The sequence below is a fragment of the Zingiber officinale genome, chromosome 10A (assembly GCF_018446385.1).
Source record: "Zingiber officinale cultivar Zhangliang chromosome 10A, Zo_v1.1, whole genome shotgun sequence".
In the NCBI taxonomy this organism is placed as follows: domain Eukaryota; kingdom Viridiplantae; phylum Streptophyta; class Magnoliopsida; order Zingiberales; family Zingiberaceae; genus Zingiber; species Zingiber officinale.
Window position 1 is genome coordinate 91,819,047 of NC_056004.1, and position 6,416 is coordinate 91,825,462.

The window sequence follows — 6,416 nt, forward strand, 5'->3', positions numbered from 1 at the left end:
AATCTTTAAAGAAATCGTTATCATTTAAACCTTGAGAGAAAGCGCTTACTAATATTTCAGTGGTAGCATTAGGTACATCAATAGCTACCTGATTGAACCTTTTGATGTACGCTCGGATGGACTCTTTGGATGCTTGCTTAATTGAAAATAGACTCCAAGGAGTCTTATGATACCTCTTATTGCTGGAAAAATGATGTAGAAAAACTTTCTTGAAGTCTTTAAATTTTCGAATAGACTTCTCTGGCAATCTTTTGAACCAGCGTTGTGCGGCTCCTCCGAGGGTAGTAAGAAACATCCGACACTTCACCCCGTCAGAGAATTGTTATAATAATGCTACGTTCTCGAATTTCAACAGATGATCTTCTGGGTCTGTTGTTCCAGTGTACTCACCGATCTGAAGATTTTGATACCGCTTAGGAAGCGGATCATCCAATACACTCTGAGAGAATGGGGAGATGACTTTCTCTGGTGAGCTATCGCTAGTTATCATTTTGATCTTATGCTTTTCTTTGTCTGGTGCCTCGCCAGAGGATTCTTGGAACATGAGCCTCCTACCCCCCTGCTCCATGGGAGTGCGAAGGAAGGCTCGTGGACGTCTTGTCGGAGAAACAGCAGCTGGAGGAAAATACGCATGTTCCTCCTCTTCCAGTTCCTTTCCTTTTCGATGCTCAGTAGTTGAAATCACCGGATTATGAGCCGTTGGTAGAGTAGCTCCAGTGTGAGCTTGAAGTTATTGTTGTTGTTGTTGTAAGGCTTTTTGTACGTGAGAATTGATGAGGAAATCCAGATCCTCTCGACTAATGGTGAGTAGGCTTGATTTTCTGGCTTCTTCCATCTTGTAGTCTCAAATCCAGGTGAAGTTCCCACAGACGGCGCCAAATTTGATCTCGTCTGAGAAGCTGGACAAGACAGAGATCCGGTGAAAAGAAAACCCACCGCTGATGAAGAGCAATGCCTAGAAATTTGATCCCATCTGAGAAGCTGGACAAGACGGAGATCCTGTGAAAAGAAACCCATCGCTAATGAAGAGCAATGCCTAGAGAACGCTGATCCGAGAAACCCAAAGCGGATCAGGAAAAATAGAGTAACCGAATGCCTTCCTTGCACGAAGATCCGATGACGAGAGAGAAACCCAATCAAAGAGACACCCCTATTCGAAGCTCCCGAGACCTCCTGCACACAAGAGACCAGCCAACACTATCGTCAGTGACCTAAGACCGGGGTGGGAATCCCTGGCTAAGCCCTCCGACGCTCAAGTCAGTGATCTCTCTCGGTGTGGAAGAAGGAAGAAGAAGATGAACAGTAGCCGGGAATTAGGGTTCTGAATGTGCGCAATGATGTGAACTCACCTAGCCAACGGAGAGGATTCCCCTTTTTATACCACTTCATATAACCTCCGTAGTCATGAAATGAACCCTGGTTTGTTAGATTTTGTTATGAGATGACGTCAGTTGCGTACTTGTGGTGAATGACTTTTAAGGAATCTTTCTTGTACCCCAGATGTACCTTCTTTGTCGTTTAGCACCTGCAAAACAATCTAAAAACATATTTCCCGCCAAAATATATAATGCCTATCATATAGTCACATATTGCAGATATCTTCATTACTTATCTTATCTGAAATATTTACCTCTATCCTATCTCATGAGTTCCTTTGAAGTGTTTTATCGTTTCTTCTAGTCCCTCTTGCTTTTATTATATCATGGATAGCTCAAGATACCCCTGTTCCTTATATCGGTTGAAGTTAGTCATGACTCTATTTAGTTAATGATTATTATTTCTCATGGGGCTTCTGTCCGCGCCCTTCTATGTGAATTATCCTAAATAACACTAGGCTATATTTTATTAAGTGTCTTTCCAAGGTATTGGTCAACCGGCCGGTCTTGGCTTTTCTTCTCACAGGCATGTTTAAATCGATATTGTCCTGCCTCCTTAAAGACGTATCCCGACCGATATTGGTCTTCCTCCTTGGGAACATATCTCGGTCGATACAGACCTACCTCTTTTCAAGGTATATCCCGGCCGATATTAGCCTACCTCCTTTGAGTTATATACTAACTGATATGGATCTTCCTCCTTGGAAGCATATTTCGGTCAATACAAACCTACCTCTTTTTGAGGTATATCCCGGCCGATATCAGCCTACCTCCTTTGAGTTATATGCTAACTGATATGGATCTTCCTTCTTGGAGGCATATTTCGGTCGATACAACCCTACCTCTTTTTGAGGTATATCCCGGCCGATATTAACCTACCTCCTTTGAGTTATATGCTAACTGATATGGATCTTCCTCCTTGGAGGCATATTTCGGTCGATACAGACCTACCTCTTTTTGAGGTATATCCCGGCCGATATTAGCATACCTCCTTTGAGTTATATGCTAACTGATATGGATCTTCCTTCTTGGAGACATATTTCGGTCGATACAACTCTACCTCTTTTTGAGGTATATCCCGGCCGATATTAACCTACCTCCTTTGAGTTATATGCTAACTGATATGGATCTTCCTCCTTGGAGGCATATTTCGGTCGATACAAACCTACCTCTTTTTGAGGTATATCCCGACCGATATTAGCCTACCTCCTTTGAGTTATATGCTAACTGATATGGGTCTTCCTTCTTGGAGGCATATTTCGGTCGATACAGACCTACCTCTTTTCAAGGTATATCCCGGCCGATATTAGCCTACCTCCTTTGAGTTATATGCTAACTGATATGGATCTTTCTTCTTGGAGGCATATTTCGGTCGATACAAACCTACCTCTTTTTGAGGTATATCCCGGTCGACATTAACCTACCTCCCTTGTTTGGTTGTATCCTTTCTCCTTCTTACCAGGGACCTATGAAACCTAACCCATATCAGTTACCTATACCAATTACCTTGAGTTTGCCATTGTTTCCAAAGATAACTGTCCCTAAGCTTTTGTAAGTAAGTTGGGTAAATTTGGTGTGATCTCCAGTCATGTGTTTGGAACAACCACTGTCCAAAATCCACTTGATTTTCTACAATAGGTAGGAACTAGAATTAGTCTAAATTTAGGCTGATAAAATTTTAAGGTTAGTTTTAACATAAACCTTAAGTTAATTAAAGATTTTAAAAGATTTTTTTTAAATAATTTTAATGTTTTTTTTAAATTTAAAAAAAAATTTAAAAGAATTTTTAAAGTAATTTTTAAAGTTTTTAAAAGAATTTTTTAAAAATAATTTTAAAGTTTTTAAAATAATTTTAAAGTTTTTAAAATAATTTTTAAAGTTTTTAAAAGGATTTTTAAAGTTTTTTTTAAAAAAATTAAAATAATTTTTAAAGTTAATAAAATAATTTTTTAAAATAATTTTTAAAGTTTTTAAAAGAATTTTAGAGTTTTTTAAAAAAAAATTAAAATAATTTTTAAAGTTAATTTAATTTAATTTATAATTGAGTCCTTAGTCATCTCACCCGATCTAGTTTTTAGTCAGGGAATCCTATAATTTTGTGAGATGAATTAGGTTTAATTTTAGGGTTTGGTTTAACTTTGTGTTAGATTCAGATTTAGCTTTGAGTCCAACAAATAGGCATTCTCTAGATAAACTTCTGGGCTATGGTGAGTCACTTGGACATCATTAGAGTAACCATGCCTTCGAGGTTTTCCAAATAGTCCTATCCATTGGACTTAGTACAAAATTTTGATCTAACTAGTTAGGATCCATAAAGGATAGCTTCGGTCAGTTCCACTTAGCCAAATGCACCAGGTCGAAGCCATATCTTCCTAGACATGCATAGACTGAGCTTCCCTAACGTACTATCATCCAAAACTTCACCAGTACCATAGGTCAAGTTAAACTTGGTCTCTTTCTAATTAGCCCTTATTATCCTGCCGGGTAGGTTGGTTTAGGTTACCCTGTCAGGTAAGTTAGTTTTGGAGGTGCTAGCTATTTTGGAGTCTCCCCCTAAATTATTGACCTTTAATTTTTGGTTCTTGGTTTATGTCTGTTCTTTTTGTAGTTGTAATTTACTTGATGATATTCTAAGTCTTGGTGTGGCTTAAAATATTTAGATTTTGAATTTGTTGTTCTAGGTTTGTATTTTAATTTTTTATTTGATTTATTTGGTTTTATATAATGTATTTTTTCTTTGGGTATGTAGTATTGGTTAAGTCCTACTTGAGTGGTTAAGCACACTTTCGGAACCCAAGCTTTACTTGATTGTTTGTGTTGGGTTATTAACGATTTAAACGTTTTATTCGAACTTGACTTGTAGCCAAGTCCGATTTTGTTGTAGGTTGCTTTTTGATTATTTAAAATTAGATCTAAATTCTTAGATCTAGTTGTAAATTTTTCTAACATTTCTTTTAATTTGTTAATTTCTATTTTTAGTAATAAATTTTCCTCCTCAAGTGTCGGGTCTTGAGTTGGATTTGAATTTTTGATTTGTTCCTTGAGATTTTGATTTTCTTCAAGGAGCAATTTATTTTCTTTTTCTAGTTTAACTAATTTACTATTCAAGCACGAGATAATTTGAAAAAAAATTATTTAAAATAAAATTTACCTCGTCGGGACCTTCGGAAACGAGTACAGACTCGTGGCTCGATTCGGGTTCGGACCCGTCTTCTGATTCTTCGTCCAATTCTTCTTCGAGGGCCATCAGCGCGAGGTGGCTCTGGTGCTTCTGATCTTCGGCCTCCGATTCATCTGAAGAGTCGTCCCACGTCGCTTTGATAGCCTTCTTCTTGGATGCTTTTGTCTTGTCGCTTTTTAGTTTTGGGCACTCGTTCTTGTAGTGTCCCTTCTTATTGCATCCGAATTAAGCACGTTACGTTCTTTGGTTCGGGGGAGTTGATCTTCTGCAGGTCCTTCCTGCTGAAGCTGTTCTTTCTCCTCGTGAACATCTTCCTTACCAGGTTCACCAGGTACCCTTCATCTTCAGGCTCCTAATCAGACTCTTCTTCGAGTTCAGGCTTGTTTTTAGATCTCTCTTTGGAAGAACCTACAAACAGAGCTACACCTTTCTTGGTCCCGGCGTTAGTTTGCTCACGCAATTCTAATTCACAGAAAAGTTCATCTAATTTTAATTTGGATAGATTTTTAGAGATTTTGTAGGCATCCACGATAGATGCCCATAAATTATTGCGTGGAAAGGCGTTCAAGGCATACCTTATTAAGTCTCTGTTTTCCATTTGATGTCCTATTACGTGGAGACCGTTAATGATGTCCTTAATCCTCGTGTGAAGCTGACTTGCCGATTCTCCTTCCTGCATTTTAATGTTAAATAACTTATTTAATAACAAGCCGCGTTTCGTTACCTTTGCGTCGCTTGTTCCTTCGTGTAGCTCGATCAACTTGTCCCAAAGTTCTTTCGCATTCTGGTGAGATCCTACCTGATTCAGCTCTTCCTTCGTCAGCCCGCATTGCAACGTGTTGAGGGCTTTGAATTCCGTTAAAGCTTTCTTCTTCATATCTGGAGTCCACTGTTCTGGGTCCAGTGGGATTCCGGAGTTGTCGACCGGCGTCTTGTAGCCTCTTGTGATTTTGAACCATTGGTCGAAGTCTGTCTTCAGGTAGACTTCCATCCACTCTTCCAGTATGTAAAGTCATCCCCGTTGAACAGGGGAGGACGTACTATGTTGAAGCCTTCAAGTAGAGACATCCTGCACACAAGTAAAGAAAAAGACAAACAAAGTCCCAAGACTAGGTCTTAGATTTGTAGTGCGGCATTAAAATAGAAATGAACTGAAAAACTGATTTGGTGTTGCACCGAATCAGATTAATAGCAACGAAAAGAATTCCCAAAAAGGTAATACTACTAGTTTGGGATAAAGACGAAAAATTGAAAATCGAAAAAGAAGAAAAAAAATTACACCCCCTGTCTGATTGGTGGTTGCACCAAATCAAAGCGGTACCTGCTCTGATACCACTTGTTGGATCGTAAGCGTTCGATAGAGAGGGGGTGAATATCGATTAAAAAATTTGAGAGTGAGTACGCAGCGGAAAGAATAAACAAAAGGATGACACAAGTAATTTTTTACTTGGTTCGGAGTCTGTGTCGACTCCTACTCTAAGGCCCGCACACAAGGTGCTTTCGATGGGCAATCACCAATAATTCGAAATGTGAATTACAAAACAAGTACAGAAATTATTAGAGAATGAAAGAACCGACAATAAAAAATTAAAAGCAAACTAGCAAATTATCGGAGAGCTTTCACAGCGTCACAGGAGCGCAGAAGAGTAGATCATGAGTTGTTGTTTCTGACTCCAGCCTTGACCCTCCTTATATATGAGGTTTGGGGCGCCTGGAACCTTCAGGGCGCCCTGGATGTGATGTAGCCGAGCTAATCAGTGAGCTCCACTTGGCGAGGAGACGTTGGGATAGAATTTTGCCTCCCGAGCGATCGGATCCCTCCCAGACGCCCCGAACCATCCCGGGAGCCCGGACCTATA